Source organism: Peromyscus eremicus, chromosome 8a (genome assembly GCF_949786415.1).
Source record: "Peromyscus eremicus chromosome 8a, PerEre_H2_v1, whole genome shotgun sequence".
Lineage (NCBI taxonomy): Eukaryota > Metazoa > Chordata > Mammalia > Rodentia > Cricetidae > Peromyscus > Peromyscus eremicus.
Window position 1 is genome coordinate 40,813,368 of NC_081423.1, and position 22,549 is coordinate 40,835,916.

The window sequence follows — 22,549 nt, forward strand, 5'->3', positions numbered from 1 at the left end:
CTCTCTCTCTTTTTTTCTTTTTTTGTAGACAAGGTCTCTTGTAGCCCAGGCTGACCTCAAACTTACTATGTAGCCAAAGATGGCCCCTGATCACCCGATCCTCCTGCCTCTACCTCTCAACTGCTTAGATTATAGGTGTATGCCCACCACCAGGCCCAGGCTGTGAAGTGTTAGGAATAGAACTCAGGGCTTCATGCATGCTAGGCAAGCGTTTGACCAGCTGAGGCACATCTCAGCTCCTTCTCCTTTTTCAACGGGGAAACTGAACCCCAGAGAGCGGGCAACCTTTGGTCAAAGCCCCACAGCAGAGACTCAGCCTGGCTCACTGGCCTGCCGTGAGGATGAGATGAGATGATAGATAACAGAGCACTCCAGAATCATTCAACACTCTATAAATACAAGGTGATGCTATTATTTTCCAGCTGGAGCGGCCTGTGACAGAAATGGCTTGCTACTTTCTCTCTAAATTACCATAATCACCTGTTTGAGGCCTCCACCAAGCCCATAACTCTCTCTCACAGGGCATAGAATAAATTGCTCCTGAATGAACAATAAAAAAAAATTTTTTATGGGGGAACGTGCTTGGGGCCCTGCCTGATCCTTAGGCAGACATGTCCTGCATTTTCTGTTGTCCTGTCCTTTCTACCTGGGGTGGATTGCATCTTTCCCAGCTTGGGACAGCAGGTTTCAAGGGGCTCTGGCCTTTCCTGAGATAATACACAACTTACTCCTGAGCCTTTTCATCTCCAAAATCCTTTACCCACACCAGCCTGCCTCAGCTTGTATTCACAACTATGGAAAGGGGAAAACCTCAAATCAGGCCACCCAGTTCTTTGTGCTCGGCACACCCTCTTGTGTGTTACCCACATGCAAAGCCTGTTTTCAAATCTGGAGAAGACCAAGTCTCCTCTCTCCCAGGAAGCTTCATGTTCTGAGGCCACCTGGCTTCAGCGCCAGGGAGTGAATTCTCTACTTCCAGGAATCTGATCCCAAGCTGCTCATCCTGTGCATTTAGTGGCCCGCCATACCCCACAGAGCCAGTTAATGACAAGTCTTGTTCCACGTTCAAGGAGCACCAGTCATTGGCAGCCACAGCCACACTGATACCAGGCCCCTCCAGAAGTTGGCCACGTGGTCAGGTCCCCACAGGCTGTTGCTACCAGACCCTCCATCCCTCTTGCAAGACAAAGCTACAGGGTCTTTACTTTGTTCCTGTACTGACAACCTGAGCCCCATATGAGCATAATCATCCCCATTCCCCATCCCCACCGTCAGAGGAGAAATTGACCAAAAATAAAACAAACAAAAAAACATGTTTAAGGTGTCAGCATAGGTGTGACAGATAACTTCTTTCACCCACTTGATTGGATTAAGAAACATCAAGGAAGGAGCCTTGTGGCACAGACCTTTAATCCCAGCCCTCAGGAGGCAGAAGCAGGCAGGTCTCTGTGAGTTTGAGGCTAGCCTGGTCTATATCGTGAGTTCCAAGACAGCCAGAGCTACTGAGATAACACCTGTTTTTTTGTTTTGTTTTGTTTTGTTTTGTTTTGTTTTGCTTTAAAAAAAAAAAAGGAAAAGGAAAGAAACACTAAGGCAAAAATGAGGCAGACCTTCAGGCATTTCCAGAAAGGATTAGCTGTGGGATTAACTGAGGAGGGTGGGCATTCCATACCCATCCTGAATGTGGGTGGCACCATCCCATGGCTAAGGTCTCAGGCTAATTAAAAAGCGGGGAGGGGGCTGGAGAGATGGCTTAGTAGTCAGGTTAAGGGTACTTGTCACACGGTTGGGAATTTGGCTTAGTGGTAGAGTGCTTGCCTGGCAGATGAGAGGCCCTGGGTTTAGTGCTCAGCTCTGAGAAAACGATTTTAAACAGATCATCAACCGCCGCTCTTGCAGAGGACTGGAGTTCTGTTCCCGATACCCACGTGGTATGTGCTATAATGCAACATTTGTAATCGGTAGTGGTTGTCATTTCAGCCGGTGCTGAGTGGCACAGATCTGGCAGGAATGGAAATGTGGGTTTGGCCAAATTAAGGCAGGTATGTTCTGCCAAGTGCCTGGACGTGCCAATGCCAATGCCAATGCCAAGGAAGTGTGATTAACCTTTAGTTTATGAAACCTTTGATTGCCTGTGTTACATCAAGTCTTGGCCATCAGTTAGAAGAAACTTCATGAGATTCCCCCTTTGGTTACAATTCCTTTGTCAGATGTCTGTTCTGACATCTGAAGGTGGCGCTGGGATCCATGATCCTCCTAGTGGGAACCCTCCCCAACATTAACCCACTCCAGAACAAAAGTGGCCATGGCTCGAGGAAGGACCAAAGGCTGCATTCCTAAGCACAGATGTTCACTTTATTATTCATGCCAGGAGTTTGGCTCTAGCCAGGGGTTTATCTTTTTTAAGATTTTGGTTTTTATTTTTAATTTTGTGGGAGCAAGGGGGATGGATTCACAGGTGTGTATTGGTCAGAGTTCTGTAAAAGGAACAGCACTGATAAAATGAGTATATTCTTTTATATATAAAAATGAATATAATCTATAGTCTGGGTAGTCCAATGGTGGCAATGTCCTAACAGAAAGACCATGAGGCTGGATATCTCAGCTGTCCCAACTGGTGCTGGAGGCCAGAGGATTCCTGGAGAGCTACTGACCTTCAGTCTAGGTAAGAATGCCAAAGAAGTAAGTTCTAGCACCAGCAAAGGAATGCCTCAGCCATAGGATAGATGAACTTGCCATCCAGAGTGAGGGCAAGCAGGCAAAAAGCAAAAGTGGCATTCTTCCGTGTCCTTTTGTGTGAGCTGCCACCAGAAGGGGTAGCCCAGATCTTGATGGGTCTTCCCACCTCAAATGATCCAATCAAGAAAATCCTCACAGGCATGCCCAGCTGCTTGGTTTTTTTTAGTTTATTCCAGATGTAGTTAAGTTGACAGCAAAGATTAGCCATCCCAAGGCATTTGTGAGCTACCCAGTGTGGGTGTGGGGAACTGAACTCTGGTCCTCTGGAAGAGCAGCAAGTGCTCTTAACCCTAGTGCCCCTCCAGCCCCCAGGAATTTGTTCGTTCGTGGGCTTGTTTTTTAATGCTAGTGGTGATTTCCATCTCCAGGGCCAGCAGAGGCCAAGGTGTTCTCTGTTTTTATTTGGGTGTTTGGGTGGTGGTGGCCAGGAAAACAGCAATAGTGAGTAAACAAAGATCATACTAACATCCCTACCCCCCCCCCAAAAGCCTTCGAATACTGACTCACTGCACCCCATCTTATCTGACCAACTATCTCATAGGCTCGGAGGTTCAAAGAGAACTGTCACTCCCAGGGTCCCACTTTCCAGGGAGGATCTGCCAGAGCACTCCGCCAGGAAGGAGTGAGCAGAGTTGCGGGTTACTGGGCCAGCTTGTCCTTGCCTTTCTCTGCTTCCAGCAGACTCTGCTGAGCCCCAGCGTATGCCAGGCCTGGAGTAAGGCTTTAGGGATACCTGAGGAAGAAGAAGACAGGGCCGTGTCCCAAAGGCCTGAGATCCTACAAAGGACTACAAGAGAAGAATTAGCAATGTGAGCAGGAGTCAGCCGAGCAAAGGTATAGTCAGACATCAGAGAAGACACACTCGTCCTGTGGCTACTGCGTCCTTATAATATTGACAGTACAGGCTGGGGAGACGGCTCAGTAAAGTGCCAGCTGCACACACTGACTTTAATCCCTAGCGTAAAAAGCTGGATATGGCAGCACATCCCTGCAATCTTAGCACCGAGGAGTAGAGAAGAGGATCCCAGGGGTTCATTGGCCAGCCAGTCTCTGAGTCCGTGAGCTCCAGGCTCAGATAGAGAGACCCAATCTGGAAAAATAAAGCGGAGAAAGATGCCTGGTGTTGACTTCTGGCTGCCACACACATGTACACACACATAAAGCTGGCATTCCCACATCGCTGTGCCTCTGTGCTTTGCTGGGTGGGGGGAAAGCAACACAATAATAAGCTGGTAGAACTTGGAGCCCAGAAGTGATGCATGGGCCTGGGTGCGCCCTGTGATCCTCCTCATACTTCCTGAGCAACCTCTGTTACCACCCCTACCCTACCCCCGCCCCTGCTCTGGTCCATTCATTGTCTGTTGTTTCTATTTTATTTATCTGTTTGCCACCTCCCAGCCAGGTTGCCAACTCACTGTGATACCATTAGCGTGCTTGGCTAACTTACGTCACCTACGTGATGGATTTGAGGTACCCCTTAGAACCACGTAGGGCTGGGGTGCAACAGGCCAGGCCTGAGTGCTGCTGCAGGAGGGTGTTAGGGAATATACCCTCAGGAGCAAGCCAGGAAACTGAAACATAGGGCGCGCGCACATACACACACACACACACACACACACACACACACACAGCCTCAGCCCCAGCTCACACCACCCTCGTTCCTGGGCATACACGTGTGTCCTATCTATGCCTTCTGACAGCCCTCATCCCTGCCCCTCCCCAGGTCAGGTAGCCAGGCTTCGCAGGCTCTGAGAACACTGCTTTGGGACTCCTGCCTGGCTGTACTGCTCTCTTCCTGGGAGGTCCCGGGGCCCAGATGCCAAGCCGCTCGCTGTTGGAACCCTTGTGATTTGGTCCTTGGCCCTGGACTCCAGGCCAGGCGCCTGCCTCTCCAGCTAAAGAGTGAGCAGTCACAGAATGAGGGGCCAGGCTCAGTGGGAGTAGGCGGGCCTTCAGAGTTTGCCGGCCACATGAGCACTCACAAAATAAACAGAAACAAAAAGAGTATGCAGGGCAGCAAATGTCGCTTGTCAAAGGAGCTGCCCCTTACATCCTGGCTTGATTTTACCACAGCTGTCTCTGCCGCCCTGGCTGCCCCCCCCCCCCCCCCCCCCGGCCCCGGGAATAAGGAGGTTGGTTGCTGTGTTTTGATGTGAGCAGGCTTCCACAGGGAGGAGGAGTTGGTGTGTGAGAACTGCCTGCAGAGGACCCGTTTCTGTGCAGTTCAGACAACGCGACAAACATCCAAGACCTGTGTGTATGCTGGTGTATGCATGCTAATGCCTGGGCTGGAGGACTTGAGAGTAGATGGCGGGCTATGTGTTTCTGGAGCTGTTCAGCCTGAGCATGTATGGACATGGCTAGACTGGAACCCCCAGACACGCACGTGTGTCCATGTTAGCAGCGGTCTAGATGGTGGACATGCATCCTCTGACTTCCTTTTTCCCATGCACTAAACACCTTTGGTCTGCGGGAACTATTTGGTGAATTACTCTACTTTGCTCTAGGTCACAAACTAATGGCTTTGAAGGGCTTATGATCCTTTCAAGGACCTAGAAAAAGCCCACACACACCTCCTTTTTTGACCTTCAGAATAATTTTTAAATTCTGCGGTAGTTGCCAATATTTAGGAGCTGAGGGAACTCCCACAAAATTCTGGGTCTTGTCCAGGTGGTAGTTGGGCAGACCTTTAATCCCAGCACTCGGGAGACAAAGGCAGGCAGATCTCTGTGAGTTCGAGGCCAGCCTGGCTACAGAGCAAGCTTCAGGACAGCCAAGGCTACACAGAGAAACCCTGTCTCTAAAAACCAAAAAGGAAAAGGGTCTCTGGCTCTCCCCTTCTCAGTTGCCAAGCCTTCATCCCCAGGGGGCCCCCCTTGGGTCTAGGGGTTCCAGTCTAGCCATGTCCATACATGCTCAGGCTGAACGGCTCCAGAAACACATAGCCCGCCATCCACTCTCAAGTCCTCCAGCCCAGGCATTAGCATGCGTTGCTAAGAGCTTTTCAGAATCTACCAAGCCTGCCATTGGCTAACAGGAGGCCCAGGACATTCCAGAATGCCTTTCGGGGGAAGGCTGGGGAAAGCCACAGAGCTACAGGGACTTTAGAGCCTGTTGGCTATGCTTGGTGGAAGAGGAAGTGGAAGATCAGCCAGGTGCAGCTCCCACTGCATCCTCAGAATTACTGAACATGACCACCAAGATTGCAACATTCTGATCACAAAGTATCTCTGTAAACTAGGGGAGAGTGTCTCTGTAAACTGGGGGAGAGTGTCTCTGTAACTAGGTTGAATGGATCTCTGTAACTGGGGGAGAGTGTCTCTGTAAACTAGGGGGAGAGTGTCTCTGTAAACTGGGGAACTGTTTGAGGTTCCAAGACCTGTGCCGTTCTTCCTGGCTTGCAGACAGTTCTTGTTTAATAATTACCAAATGGGCGCTCAGTCTGTCAGTCACTGGATTCCTGCTTTGCTGATGAGGAACCAGAGACCTTAAGTACCTTGGCAGAGCTGGTCTATAAAAAACGTAGGCATTGGGCTGGGGATGTGGCTCAGTTGGTAGGTTTGCCTAGTGTGCAGGAAGCCCTAGTTCAGTCCCTAGCACCACATCAACCAGGCGCGGTGGCACACACCTGTAATCCCGGCCCTTGAGAGGTGGAGGCAGGAGGATCGGAAGTTCAAGGTCATCCTTGGATATGTAGTGAGTTTGAGACCAGCCTGGGTTACATGGGAAAAAAAGGGGGGTTGGGAGGGCTGCCTGGGTCTTTCTGATTCTGGAGCTGTGCTCATTCCTGTCCCTCATGTGCTAAGGGAACTGTGACTCCTATCAGTCACCGTGGTGTCCTCCTCTTCGGGGAATGGGACAAGAGTTACCATCCACTTTTAGCCGGCAGGGCAGTGAGTTCCAGAGTGGAAGACAGTGGAGTCACATAAGCTTCACCCTTATCCCTCATTCTTCATTCATTCTCGGGACAGCCCACACACACACACACACACACAAATTGTGGCAGGGCTCCCCACACTGTTCATCCCCCAGAGTGTGGCTCCCCCACCCCATCCCCAACGTGGCCTTCAGAGTGGGCTGTTTCCCTGCGTTCTGCCCCAGCATGTGTGAGCCTTCCCACAAGAGCCTGATTAATCAACTCGGAGTTGAAGGTTACCAAGAAAAATATGCCAGAGCGTGACAGGCCATTAGTATTTGTGTTGTAGGGAAACCAGTAATCATCTTAATTGGTGCTCGCTTTGGAGCAGAGCGGAGTGCGCTCTCTCTCTCTCACTCGTGTGTACGCACACATCCTCCTTCCTATACCCTTAGCATCAGGAAAATGCACCTTCCCAGCTTCCACTCGCCACGGCAGCCTCGTTTCCCCCTACAAATGCTGGGTCATCTGAACTGGCTCAGAGGAGCAGGGCGAGAATGTGGGCCAGTAAGAAATGCACGAGGTCACCAGAGCAAGCCTGCCTATGTCCCTGGGGATGTCAGACTTGTGGCTTTGGTGGTGACCAGGCATATCTTCCAAAACGTAGACGGTCCCAAGGCCCAGGGGTGAGTGAAGCCTGCCTTTGGGGACCCTCCGAATCAGTGGTTTCCACCCAAACCCAGCTGGACGCTGAGCCTCCCTCCCTCCCTCTTCTCTTTTATTCTTTCTTCCTCCCACTTCTCCTCCCTGCCTTACTCTGCACTGTCTATGTTTTTCTCAGATACAGGTGGGACCTGCGCCCTCTTTGAGAGGGGCCCCACTTCTGTGTATCATCCCCAAACTAAGATGAGTGTGTATTCGTCATCTATGGAGTCTACTGCTCAGTTCTAGCCTAGAGAAACAGTCGTGTGTAAGCCATGAGTGTGTCTAAAGATGGCGCCTGTGGTACCGCTGTCAGTCACACTATATTAGAAACAACCCCAGAATTCATCCATAAGAGATGAGTGGCGGTATAGGTGTGGTGTGGAATGTGAGACAGCTGTTGGAAGCACTGTTGTACAAGCCAGGTGTGGTGGCACATGCTTGTGACCCCAGGACTCTGGGGTGGGATGGGGGCAGGAGAATCGTGAGTTCAGAGGCAGCCATGACTGCAGTAGTGAGCTTGAGACCAGCTGGGATAAGTGAGACCACGTCTGAACCACAGAAGCAGAGTTCTGGCGCATCAAGAGGGAAAAGTGGGTTGCCACACAAACACACTCGGGAGAGGGGCCAGACAAACAGAGAAAGACAAGAAAGGGTGTGCTCCAGACTGCCAACAGTGGTGACCATGAGACAGAGGAGTGAACAAAGGTTGGGGTCACGGCCAGAAGAAACCTTATCCCTTGTAGTTCGATTCTCTGTTCCTGTGCTAGAACACTGACCAAAAGCAACTTGAGGGAGCCAAGGCAGCAGCCTGGAGACAGGAACCATGAAGAAATGCTGCTTTCCCCAGCTTCCTCAGCTACTCTTTTTTATGCAGCCGAGGCCCATCCGCCTAGGAGCTGCACCATCACAGTGGGCTGGGCCTTCCTTCATCAATAGCAGTTAAGTACCCATAAGGCACTCAGGTGGAAGAGGCAGTTCCTAAATTGAGGTTCCTTCTTCTCAGGTATGTCTAGTTTTGTTTTGTTTTTTTTTTTTTTTCCCACACTCACAAAAACTCTGACACTTTCATCTGTAATGTTTCATTTATTTACAGAGTGCATATTTCTCATTTAATTGGGAAGTGGTAGCCTTCAAGAAAAGAAGGTAATTGATCCAGTCACTTACTTCCTACAAGGTTTTAACGTGCCCCCCCTCCTGTGAGGGCACTGTGTCTTAATCCTGCCTACACTGAATTTTTGCTTCCGAGCAAAGAGCATATTTGATCCTCGTACACCCTTAAGAAGTGCGCCCTTTCCATCTAAAGCAATTATGAACAACTTACTCAGTGCATGTTAATGAGATAGATCATTAGTGAAGGTCGTTGGTTTCTAGTTCCCTGGGTGCACAGAGGCTCGAGGGCCCTGTGCCTTTGTGTGAGTGTTCTCTCTCTCCCAGCATGTCCACCCTGTGAATTCCACTGCAGCCAGCTCAGGTAGCCTCTCCTATCATGGATCTGCTCTACACTGAACCAGTTCCTCAAAGGTGTCTGCTCATCTTTGCACACATATCCACAACTAAAGGCATCCCAGTGGTTAGAAACACAAGCTCTGGACTCAGACTGACCTGTGTCTGTTCAGACTGACCTGAGTCTGTTCTGCCGCTTAGTCTCCATTATTCCCTTACCCAAATTGGGATGTGTAAGAGGGTCCTGGGGGATGCTTGGTACTGTGTCTAGAGATCATGGTCGCTGTGTGCAAGGTGTCCTCTTGTCTGTGGAGCAGGAATGCCTTTCTCTGTAGATGTAGGTCTGAGCTTGTCATCCAGTGTCCCATCAGCTCATGCCAGTCCTGGAGGCTCAGCTACCCTTCTCTATTGTAACTGTGCAGTGCAGAATAGGGACAGCTGACCCGGGCTGCGTAGATTTTCTCTTCACCTTAGGGACATAAAGGCCGAGCAGACCCTAAAGAACTAAAGGAAGCCACTTGGACAGTGGGTTTAAAAAGTGGCATTTAATTTCTCTTGTATGTCCTATTTCCAAATATGAACGTACTTTTTTTGTTTGTTTTGGGTTTTTTGGTTTTGTTTTTTGAGACAGATTTTCTTAGCCCTGGTTGTCCTGGAACTCGTTTTGTAGACCAGGCTGGCCCTGAACTCACAGAGATCCACCTGCCTCTGCCTCCCGAGTGCTGGGATTAAAGGCATGTGCCACCACACTGGGCTACATGATTATACTTTACTGGTACCATGTTTTTATGTGCTGGGGGGGGGGGGGGGGGAGTCAGGTTACCTACAGGAATGAGGTCTCCGTGACTGGGCAGTGAAGCCAGGTAACAAGCTGGTGGATTAACACTGTGGAGCCCTGGGTCACCACTGTGACCTGAGCTCACAACCTAGGCCTCTCATAATGCTGGCTTTCCATGACTATCTGGGTCCCTAGATGAGAAGAGCAGGACCGACTGCTTCTTGCTACAGCACACACAAGTCTACAACCCTCCTTATCGGGATCTGAACTTAGGATGCCCCGGCTAAGAGCGGTGTCTTCTGCTCGAAGCAGAACTCCTCTACCTGCGATGGGAGCACTGACCATTGGGGGAGGGTGTGTGCGCATGTGTGTGTTCACGTTTGAACAGGAAACAAATCGGGATCCCCAGGCATCAAGCAGCTCCTGCTCGGCTGGAGGTCTGGGACATCCCACCTGTTGCTGCTCTGGGTTCAGTAGATGAGGAACTCTAGCCTCCATCACCTGGCACACAGCTCCTCATACTGTAGCATTCCCTCCGGGCAGCACTGATGTGTGTCTTCTGGCCTTTGACAAATTAAAACAAAACCTGGCACTGAAAAGTGCAAATTGCTCACAGCTGGGGCCGAGAGAAAAATTACAGGGGGAGATAAATAGGGCAGTGTTTATAAAAAGGAAAACACGGCCTCTGCTGATTACTGGGTGTCTCTCAGAAGGAGTCATCGATTATCGGGGTCAAGCGTCAGCTGGGTTTCCCCCATTCCTGGAGCATTACATGGTGGGACAGTAGAGTCACAAGGTGCCAGGACTGGAGAAAGCCTTCAAGGCCATGAAGTCCAACCACACATCCAACATCTGAGGTTGGGTTAGTGAATTAGTTAATCCTCCCATCGGATTGACAGTGGCAGAAGACAATGGCGGAAACTCTTCTGTGAGCTTCTTTCTTTGTACTGAACTGAGCTCTAGTCCCCTGTGGTGGTTTTTCTGGCTCCAGGCAGACAGGGAGATGCCAGCCCAGGGCCTGAGCCAGGGAGCGCAGTTGTTGACACTGGGCAAATTCTCTGCCTCTCCTACCTTGGTCTCCCTGTCAGCAGGATTGGAGCCATGCTCCCTCGCTGGAGGGAACCTTAGGAGCAAGAAAGGCAGTGAAGGGAAGGACCTGCTAGATCTACAGGTCCTGATCTCAGAAGAAGACTATGGCATCCTGCCATTAATAAATAAAAAAACAGGCTTCAGAAGGAATGTGGACACATCAGCACTGATTCAGTCCTCAGAATTAAAACCCTCCACCATGGAGGAGGCTCATGAGACTCAAGAGGCTAAGAAGACTTACCAAGCTCGGGAAATTACACAAGGCCCCTCCCCAGTGGTATAAAAGCGATAGCAATAGCTAGCGAGGAGACTCTTGTGAAGCCTCCTTCAAGCTGTGCAGAGACCTCCAGAGATGCAGCCTTCCTGAATCCTCACTCATACCAGAGGCTTTTCAGTGACGTAGCTGTTGGAGGCAGGGGTCACCCGTGCCCCTATAAGTCATCTCAATAAACTTACTGACTCACAGAGATAGACTTGGGAATCATTTCTTTGGTCCATTGTTAGTGCTTTATCTGGGAGTAAAGAGACATTTATTTATGCCTTCCCAGGGAAAACATTGAAAAAAATCATACCGAAGAGCACTGGGAAACTGTTCAAGAAGTCAGCTGTTGGGTATGGCTATCCCTGGCAGAGATGACTAGTGTGACTAGTGTGGCTTGTCATGTGACACATGTATACACTACACCTGACAAGTCAAGTCAATGACCGGCTTTAATCCTCCTGGACCTTCCCAGAGGCCTTTGTGTTTGTAATGACCTGTCACCTGTCTGTAACTGTGTCACTCACGGTCACACCGGAAACAGTCATCTCACAAAGCAGACTTGGATGTGATGGGCCGAGAACACACATTGAGACAGTTAAACACGGAGTGGCGTTTCGGTGGGAACTTCCTGAGTGGTCAGTTCCTTTGATACTTACCAGCTGGGAAGGCATCTTTTGGACACTCCCAAGAAAGTACCTGGATAGCAGTCTCCCCCAGCACGCTTTCTGTCTTCCCTCTGGTGGCAGACGAGTTTTCTAGGTGCTATTGGCGTGCAGGGATTTAAAACTGTAAAACTGAAAGTGACAGACAAAGTAGATCAAATCAGCATTGTTCACCAGACGTCTCTTAGCACCTTCCATATGCTAGGTGACATGAGGGAAATAAATTACCCTGTGCCCTGCCCCCCAAAAGCCTGTGCCGGGCAGGAGCCCGCACAGCCCCCTGGGACTTCCAGTGAGCATTATCTCTGGATGCTGCTTTGGGAAGTACTTCAGGCATGAATATAATTCCCTAGGACAGAGACACAAAACAGGATGCTCGGAGCTGAGGGACGTGCAAGAATAAAAGAACAAGGTGAGAAAACTCTGTGGAGCCGAATCAGCAGAGTGGAGCATGAGACTGGGGAGAAGGGACTGGAGGGATGAGAATGGTGAGCCCCCAACACGGCTGAGAGGCCTGGATTGTCACCCCGTGAACTGTGATAGGGGAATGAGAGGCCAGAAGACTCCTGTCTATCAGATTAATTCCTCAGTAGAAGCTTCTAGAAGGAGCCAAAAAAAAATCGCAAAGTTCTTGCCCTAGTCCAAATACCCAATGTTGGCTTGGAGACGTGGAGTGTGTGTGTGTGTGGGGGGGTGCGCTTGGGGGTAGGCAAACACATGTATGACCTGCACATAGAGGCAGAGGTCAATTCTAGGAGTCTTCTTCTGTTGCTCTCCACCTTGTTTTTGGAGACAGAGTCTTTCCCTAAACCTGGAGCTCACCAGTTTGCCGAGACTGGCAGGCCAGGGAACTCAGGAGGGGGAGGGGATCCTCTTGACTCTCCCTCCCCAGTGCTGGGATTCTAGATACACACCACCATGGTCAGCTTTTAACACGGGTGCTGGGGGTCAGAACCCAAGCCCTCATGACATGACAAGTCACCTCCTCATCCCTAGCATTGTTTTCTTTTTAATTATTTTTTAACTGGGGCGGGGGGGGGGGGGGCGGGGGCGGTGCACATATGCCATAGCATGCAGGTGGAGTTCAGGGGACAACTTGCAGAAGTCACTTCTCCTTCCGCCGTGTGGGGACCGGAGCTGGAACTCGGGTTGTCAGGCTTAGCGGCAAGTACCCTTACTCCCTCAGCCATCTTGCCCGCCCTTTTCTCTTTTGGTGGGGAGCTGATGGATGGTGGAGAGGTGCTTAGAAACCTCTGGCATGTGCTCCGCTTTTTCTTTCTATGAGCTGTGCAGGGAAATCCCCCAGGAGGCACTTTTGCCCTTTAGCAAATGAGAAACCGACGGGCCAACACGTCGCTGGAATGGACGTTTTCCTTTTCATTTCTTGATAACACTGTGAGTGATCGGCCTGGAAGCCTGCATCCTACATGAAGCCCGTGTTACTCCTAGACATCTGTCAAGTGACATGATTTAAAAGCAGCCACCAAGAGCCCAGGACTAGACCCACCCAGGAGCCTGATTCCCTGGGTAGGCTGCAGCTGGGGAAGGCCTCAGCCGATTGGTGGGGAGTCGCTTTCAGAAAACAGGGCATAATTAACTCCATCAAGGTGGCTTTCTGAGTCTTTTTACTGGTCGTCTGACTGTTAAATAGATTTATGCCCCTGCCCACCTGCTGAAAAGAGACCAAGGCATTTAGCTGAAATTAAAAATGCAGGCAAGGCTGTCTGTCTAGGTAATAGGAATTCTCTCAATAGGTGACTCATCTTGCATGGAATAGGGACAGGCAGTTCGTTTGTGTGATGAAGAGCTTTCCAGCCCTGGAAGCTGGCTGGAGGATGCCACGGCTTGAGGAAGGAGCGTAATCCATTCTTAAAACCACCAAAGGCATGTGTTCAGGCCAGAGACCTGTGCATAGGAGGAGTGGGGTCATTTGTAATGTGATGGCAAAGAAAACGTTTGGGGAAGGTATGCACATGTCCAGCCATGCGATCTCAGGCCATTATAAAGTTCAGGTTAAACCTACGCCATGGACCAGCAGGCGCCTCACTGAAGGAGGGATGGCGTTGAATTCCTGAGATACTGTTATGTTAGTTACTCCTGCCATACTGAGACAAAATACCTCACGAAAACAAGTTAAAGGAGAAAAGGCTTATTTTAGCTCATGGTTTGGGGGTACGGTCTGTCATGGCAGGGTGATCCTAGAGGCAGAAGCTAGAGGCGGCTGCTCATACTGCATCCACTGTCAAGAAGCAGGGAGTGATGCATGCTGGTGCTCCACTCACTTGGTCCTTTTTATTCAGGCCAGGAACCCAGGCATGGGTTGGCGCCACACACGTTTAGGATGGGTCCTCTCACTTCAGGTAGCCTAACCTAGAAATGCCCTCACAGACTGGCCCAGAGCTTGTCTCCTGGGCAGTTGCAGATCCTGTCAAGTTGGCAGTCAGTTTCAGCCATCACAACCACTCATAAACTCAGCGGGTGCCAGGCCCACCCTGAGTCTGTTCCCATAGGTACCAGCTGTGGTTAGCTTTCGTGGAGTGGGGTCTTCCAGGAACCCTAGGATGAGCTGGGACCCGGTAGGTTCACATTGGAGTCAGCTGTCCCCATGCCCACTGGCTTCTGCTCAAGGGTTCACTCTGTGTTAACCCTAGAATCTAAGACTAATTGATGACCCCAGTGGCTCTCAGATCCTAAAAGATCACGTGTGCCCAGGAGTATCATGGAGGGCTTGAGGCTGGACCAAGCCCTGGATGGAAGAGACCACAGAGAGGGTTGTTATTGCCGACTCCAGGGCAACCACCAGGAGCCTCTTCTGGACCCCCCTCCCCTCCCCCACCATACCACAAGGGGCTGTCTGCTGACCCACTGGCCCTCTTCTTTCTCCCCTCATCTCTGAATTTCCCTCCAGAAACAACCAGCACGGCTTCACGCCAACTTCTCTTCCTGTTTTCTTATCCCCGGCCATTGCCACCTGCCATCCAAAACCCGGTCCAGACCCAGGCGAGGTTCTTGCTGAGGAGACTCAGTGGCCGGAACAGCCAGCATTTAACCCCCAGGACTTACAATGGTGGAAGGAGAAAACTGGCTCCTGCAAGTTGTCCTCTGACCTACACGTGTGTGCCATAGCATATACACACATATGCGAATATACATGCACTTGTGCACACACAAATTGTGGCATTATGTGGAAATTTTCGAAAAGTGGTCATCTTAAGCCGATTATGTGATTTATAAATCTTTTAAAAGGCAGCGTGTGAACCAGCTGTTACATAAAGAGACATGGAGCCATAATTAAAGGGGGTCCAGCCAGATGTTCTGCTGGCCTTTGACAAAGAGCTTCTGCCCGCTTCCCACAGCTCTGTGGTGGTCTTGATGTCTCTCACTGGCCTGGATCTCACCGATTAGGCTAAGCTGGCCAGTCAGAAAGCTTCAGGGATCCTCCTGTCTCTACCCTCCCAGCTCTGGTATTACAAGCACCTGCCACCACATCCAGCTTTCTTAAATAGATCCTGGGGATTGAACTCAGGTCCTTGTGCTTGCAAAGTATGCAGTTTACAGACCGAGACATCTCCCAGCACCCCCTTCCCCAAGGGCTGTCCTGATTGATCTTAACAGAGTTCTTCAGAAACAGCTTTGCTAAGCCACAGCTGGCTCCCCATTTTAGCCATGCAAGCAAGGGCTGCGTTTACAATGTTGCAGATCCTGACTACCGCTACACGGAGACTCTTATGGGCAGATGTGGGCCTCTGTAGACGGACTTTTCTTTCCCGCCCACCAGTTCTCAAATAACCAACAAGGAGACTCAGTATTAATTATAAATGCTCAGCCAGTAGCTCAGCCTTATTACTAACTAGCTCTTGCAACTTAAATTAACCCATTTCGCCAGGCGGTGGTGGCACATGCATTTAATCCCAGCACTGGGGAGGCAGAGGCAGGCGGATCTTTGTGAGTTTGAGGCCAGCCTGGACTACAGAGGGAGTTCCAGGACAGCCAAGACTACACAGAGAAACCTTGTCTAGAAAAAACAAACAAACAAAAATTTAACCCATTTCTATTAATCTACATTCTGCCACGTGGCGTTACCTCTCTTTCATCTCACAACTCTCATTTCCTCCCCGTGTCTCGATGGCAACTTCTCTGACTCTGCCCTTCTTCTTCCCGGTGTCCTTAGTCTGGTTTGCCCACCTAACCTTATCCTGTCCAGCTATTGGCCAGTCAGCTTCTTTATTAAGCCAATCACAGCGTAATTTGTACAGTGTGAAGGAATATTCCACAGGCCTCTGGTCAATGCAGAGCTCTGTTGCTTCTCTCTGAAGTCCCTCTGCGTCTTCCCTGGGGACGGGTCACTTACCCTTCCCACACAGCAAATGATGCTCCCGTGTATTATCACTTGTCAGCAAATGAAAGCCTTGGCTTGGGGTTGGGCGACTGGAAACTGATACCCATCGGCAGGGTGGATCAAGCAACTGAGAGATGAAGAAGCAGTTTGGTCACATGGTTCATGATGCCTGACACCAGCCTGATTGCTGGCCATCAACTCCAGCTGGCCGAATGCAGCTTCATGTAGAACTTTGCTGATCCTCGGTTTCCTGTATGGGGTACAAGAGGGTCATCAGTGACCACCTTCTGGAGTCTTGGGAATGAAATAACCCAAGTACTTAGCAGCATATCACCCAGGGCTTTGGCACACAGAAGGCCTGTGGCCATAAAGGTCAGGGTCCATGGTCGGGCTATGATGGCACACGCCTTTAGTTCCAGCACTCAGGAGGCAGAGGCAGTTGGATCTCTGTGAGTTCAAGGCCAGCCTGGTCTACAGAGCAAGTTCCAAGACAGCCAAGACTACACAGAGAAACCCTGTCTTGAAAAACCAAAAAAAAAAAAAAAGAAAGAAAGAAAGAAAGAAAGAAAGAAAGAAAGAAAGAAAGAAAGAAAGAAAGGAAGAAAGAAAGAAAGAAAAGAACAGAAAGAGATGAGTGTTCACCACTCCTTGGGTAAGAAATACCTTCCTATCAAAACAGGATAAAGTAGGACAGCTTCAGGTGCCACAGGCCCTCCTCTCCCTCCAAAGTGATCACTGATGCCTCAGAGCACTCTGCAGTTGACAAGTAGACATATCTGTCTCTAAAGATGAGCTGCAGGACACCAGGAAAAACCAGCAGAGCCAGGATATCACGAGACCCAGAACACCCATAAGTACACAAAAGGCAGCACACTCTGGGGGCTCCGGGTGGCATGAGTTCCAGCTAGAGAGTGCTTGTTTTCTATCTCTGTGTCCACCAAGTCCAGGGGCACAGAGCCTCTTCATCCTTGGTGTGTTTCTGCTCGGAGGCAACAGGCACTTAGCATGTTGATTGTGTTAGCATGTTGATTGGACCAGGAAGTTTCTCGATGCCACACTTCCCAGAGGAAGCCCCGGAGAATTGAGCAGTGACTTGCAGAGGCCTCCGGCTTGATGCTGGGCACGAGGACACCTGATGAGCAGACAGTCCACACAGCCTACCTCACCAAGCTTGTGGTTCAGAGATCTGAGCCTCAGGGTGTGGAAGATGAGTTCCAGGGCATGCCCGCCAGCTGACACGGGCACCCACTCCGCTCACAGAGGTAGAAAAAGGCTTCTAGGGCTGGGGATGGGCTCCGCTGGTAGGGTGTTTGCCAGTCTAGCCAATCGTGAGCTCCAGGTTTGGTGACAGACTTTATGTCAAAAGTAAAGTGGAGAGTGAGAGAAGATGCCCCACTTCGGCCCCTGCCAGCTGCACACAGGAACGTGTACACACACACACACACACACACACACACACACACACACACACACACTCATTAGAAATTGTTTTTTAAGAGATAATAAATAAGGGGTTGGCAAAATGGCTCAGCATGCAGAGGTGCCTGTCACCATGACTGACAACCTGTGTGTAATCACTAGGACCCAAATGGAGGAAGGAGAGAATCTACGTCCCCAGATAGTCCTTGAGCTCTTCACATGCACCGAAATGTGTTCTCCCTACCCTGCACACAAGAGTAAATAAGTAAAGATGATGATGATGATGATGATGATGATGATGATGATGATGATGATAGGCAAAAAATGGGGCTTGGCAGGTTGACTCAGTGTACAGGCACTTGCCACAAAGCCTGATGACCCGAGTTTGATCCCTGGGACCACATAGGGGAAGGAAAGTACAGATTCCCACAGGTTGTTCACTGCCCTTAACATTTGTGTGTGTGTTTCACATTTGTGTGTGCGCGCACACGCACACACGCACACACACACACACACACACACGTAAATAAATGTAATTTTTTTTAAGTTAATAAAATTTGGAAATAAAGAAAAAATTTAGGGAGAGATGGGGGATAGAAAGCAGGTAAACCATCTCCAGCAGCCCACACATGTGGCTGAGGGCGCTGTCTTTGCTCATCCAGCCCCAGATTCCATCTTATGGCTGGTAACACATGAAGGTCTGCCTCCACCATCCCCCGGCATTCTCCGTGGGACCAATTTCTCTCTAACAGGCCACCAGCCACCGATTTCAAGGCCACCCTCACCCAGTCTTGTCTGCACCTGAACTGAGTCGATCTGCAGGGACTATGTTTCCAAACAGTGCCACGGCCACAGGAATCAAGAGTTGGGACTTCGATGTATCCTGTTAGGGGGTACAGTTCAAATCAGCAGCCCTTCTGAGCTCAGCTCCTGGGAGTACCTGCTCTGGCACCTGAAAAACTGTGCACTCCCTAAAACCCACATGATGGAAGGAGAGAACTTTCCACCCTCCGAACTGAGAGAGAGAGAGGTGGGGGGTGGCCTCAAGTCCCCTGCACTCAGACCTTACCAGCTGAGAAACTTGGGATGAGACCTTTCTCCCCATGGGCCTCAGTTTCGTCTCCTCTGACACCAGAACCAATGGCGTCTGTCCAGTCCCCTAATGTGGATCTCGAGGAGGGGGATGCAAGGAGACAATTCAACCTCTCCTAGAGTGAGCCGGAGTCCAGGGTCATGTGATCACCCAGCTCACACTCTTGGGAGGGGTTGGAGACTGTGGTGCTGAAAATCAAGTGCTCTTCTTCATGAGTTCCCTAGCCTTTACACACAACACAGACCCCATAAGCTCCAGGGCCTCAGGCAGGACCAGGAGGAAATAAACGTGACCATGCCCCTCACTGGAAGCCAGCACTGTGTGCTCCCACAGAGTAGGGGGCAATGGAGATGGCACTCTATACACCCCAAGTGTGGACACACACACACAGCGAGCCTCAGGCCGAGGGACAGGTGTGGGCAGTGGAAGGCATTCTGTGACCCTGGAAGGAATCCTGACCTGGGAGATAGCCTTACCGTGTTTCCCTCCTGTGTGAATCCGGTAGTCATTAGCTTCTCCAGCCCTCTCACCCCTTACTAAAATGGAGTAGAAGTGAGTGATGGGGTGTGCGTCATAGGGATCAGGTGAGAGGTGAGATCAGTCTATGGACATGGTGTCCCAATTTGGCTGTTGAGCAAATTGCGTCTTTGAACGTCTTCTATAAACAGGAACACTCGATATTCTTGTGTTGTGGGTGTCTGAGGTAACGCATGTGAAGTGGGGAGACCTGTGCGTGAGCCAGGCTCGGCAGGTGTCCCCTGTAATTGTCACCATGGTGACCATCATCGTCCTCATTTGCCGTTCCTTTTAGCTCCAAATCCTGTGACCTTCTGCGCTGTCCCCGGCGCAAGGAGACTGGTAAAATGAGGCAGCCCCGGTTTGAGTAAACACACCTTCTCATAAGGACAGGCCAGTAATTGCCCCTAAATAATCGCTCCAACTTTACCACAAGCTGTCGAAAGGCCCTAATTGGCCAATCAGTAACGACGGCAGCCATCTGCATTAGGGTGATTTAGTGATGGGGGCTCTGTGCATGTGAGGACCTTGATGATTACACAGCGGAGGTGATATTTCTCCCTCCATGGGAGCACTGGTGTGCGGCGCCCGATAATCTCACTCACGGTTAACAACCCACTGGTTGAATGCAGGCCAGAAGCAGCAGCGCCGAGCAGAGACTTGGGGATTTCCTCTCTCCTTGGGGAGACTGTTCCTGCAGGCACCGCTGCCCACCAGAGCTTGGCCACGCCTCCTGCTGGGGGGTCTCACTGCCTGAGTGCAGACTGGACCGGGAGTGCAGACTGGCTGCCCAGCTTTGCTCTGTGTGTGAACATAATCTCTCCCCAGCATATTTTTCACTTGCTCCGCTTTCACGACGCCAGGCAGCACGCCCGGACGCACCCTCTCCATCCTGAAGAAGTCTTAAGTCTCCGAGACCCACAGTCCCCACCCCCGTACCCCAAGAACACTTGTAAATGGTACCTGGGGAGACGTTTGTGGTTCCACAGGATCCCAGCAGGGGGAGGTGCCTCTTATCAGCACTCTTTCACTTCTCCCTCAACTGGCTTCCCAGATCTGACTGTTCTGACTGACCTGACCTCCAGTTCACCGCTGGGGGAGGCAAAACCAAACAAAAGCTAGGCTTGACTCTTATTTTGATAGGTCATTGTTTTTTGTTGATTCGCTGTTGGTTGTAAATGGTGCCGATTGTACATTTATGGGTTAATATACAGTTATCTTTAAAAACAAGTACAGGGGCTGTGGAGATGGCTCAGTGGGTAAGAGTGCTTACTTACTGTGCGGGATTGAGGACCTGAGTTCGAATCCCCAGCACTCATGGACAAAGCCAAGCATGGCTGTGCATGTTTGTAACCCCAGCCTTGGGGGGTGGAGGCAGGTGGATCCTTATGCCATGTTGGTCAGTGTGTATGCGTGCATGCATTGTGTGTGCACACGTACGAGGCACAAGTGTGGCAGGCGTGAAAGTCAAAGGACAACTTGTGGCAATCTGTTCTTCCCTTCTCCCGCATGGCCCCGGGGATTGAACTCAGGTTGTCAGGCTTTGTGGCAATCACCTTTACCCACTGAGCCATCTCTGCAGCCCTTGTGCTGCATGCTGTCTTAATTACTGCAATTGTAAATTGTTGATGAAGAGGTGAAGAAACACGAGTTCCGACGTTTTCTTTTCTAGAAAACCTCCACTACTCTATATCCTTGGTTGCCGTATAAACTTTAAGAGCGGCTTGTTGACCATCTGCAAAGAAAGCTCTGTGATTCCAACGGCGTGAAGTCCGTGTCACGAGGAACCGTTGCTGTCTACACCCCTGGTCCCGGAGCAAGGGTTGTCTTCCCATCCATCTTGGTGTTTCGAGTTCTCCAACCACATTTTGTATTTTGTTTCGTTTTCCGAGACAGGGTTTCTCTGTGTAGCCCCGGCTGCCCTGGAACTCGCTGTAGACCAGGCTGGCCTTGAACTCACAGAGATCCTCCTGCCTCTGCCTCACAAGTGCTGGGATCAAAGCTGTGCACCATCACCGCCCGGCTAATGTTCTGTATTTTTGAGATGGTGTCCTTGTTCTTCTTTTATTGGCATGCGAATGGTATTTTCTCATTTTTAATTGTATTTCCCAGCTGATAGACACACATCCCATGGACTCTTAAACACTGAGCTGTATCCCAAATCCTTCTTAAGTTAAGTGCATTTGTTCTGGTTTCTCTGGGAATGTGTGGGATTCTCTGTGTGGAGGCTTGTGTCATGTTCAGATATAGACAATACCGTTACCTTTTTACTCAAGTCTTTGTGCTTTTAGATTTTTTTTTTTTTAACCAGTTGCACTGGCTGAGAAATCTGTTCTAATGAATGAGGGCGGTGAACACACACGGCTTTCCTGACTGAAGAGAAGCATCAGCTATCACTAACTGTGGCATAAGCTACATTTTTTTTGTTGTTGTTGTTGTTGTTTTGTCTTTGGGCTTTTTTTTTAAGCCATCCTAGGTTTTCATAAAATCCCACACCTTAATGAACACCAAGACAGCCCAACAGGAAGGCTAGGACTTACTTTATTTTTGTTTTATAAGTATGAATGTTTGCCCAATGTGTATATATGCACCACGTGCATGCAGTGCCCTTGGAGGCCAGAAGAGGGCACTGGTTCCCTTGGTACAGGTTTGAGCCTCTATGTGGATGCAGTTGGCCACTGATTTGGGTCCTCTGCAAGAGCAGTGAGTGTTCTTAACCACCGAGCCATCTCTCCAACCCCGTTTTATTACATTCTTTATAATAGTATCCTGTGTCTACAGCCATACCACCTTGAACTCACCCAGTTGCATCCGATCTTGGAAGCTAAGCAGGGTCAGGCATGGCTAGTACTTGGATGGGAGACTGCCTGGGAATATCAGGTGCTGGAGGCTTTAAAAAAATAATAACTTTATGTGTGCGTGGGGGAGGGAAACGGCGACACACACACACACACACACACACACACACACATGCCACAGGCTGGCAAGTGTGGCTCTCAGAGGACAACTTGAAGGAGGGAGTTTCCTTCCGCAGTGTGTGTCCCAGAGCTTGAACTCGGGTCATCAGACTTGATGACAAGTGCCTTTACCAGATGAGTCATCTTACTGGCCTGAAAGAAAGTCTCCAATACTTACTCAGGGCAACTTCTCCAGGAATAGGGCAAACATCCAGCCCGTGGTAGAGTAAGCAAACAAGAGAAGCTGTCGTGTGTCGTAGAGTCTGTCTGTTCCAGGTTCGGAGGGATGGTGGATAGAAATGTCATCAGCACGGTGTCTCTCAGTGGTTTGTGGTGCCACCCACATCCAGGATGGGTCCTTCCTTCATTTACTCCTCTCTGGAAACGCCCTCACAGACACGCCCAGAGCTGTGTCTCCTAGGTGATGCCGAATCTAACCAGCACTCCCTGTATCTTACTTACAGGCTGCCTGCCGCCTCAGTCGCTCCCTACACCCCTTCTCCTCACCTTGTTTTTCGGCCCAGGACGTAAGCTAAAGCACCTTCCCAGGTGCTTGGTCATCCCTGAGCCAATCACAAGGGATGGAGTGGCGTGATTGGCTAGGCCTGAGCCACATGCTCCTCCCACTCACTCCAGGGGAAGGCGGTCAGCCTACCCAAGTCGGATGGACATAGGAGGAGGGTCAGTCTCC

The 22,549-nt window shown here is 50.3% G+C and overlaps 1 protein-coding gene and 1 pseudogene across 2 annotated transcripts in view; both read left to right on the plus strand.

The window, feature by feature from the left end:
• The window catches only part of Galnt10 (polypeptide N-acetylgalactosaminyltransferase 10), a 149,534-nt gene that overhangs the window by 101,275 nt on the left and 25,710 nt on the right, over positions 1-22,549 (plus strand). The gene's annotated exons all lie outside the window — the stretch shown is intronic.
• On the plus strand, positions 21,675-21,793 carry LOC131918179 (5S ribosomal RNA; annotated as a pseudogene).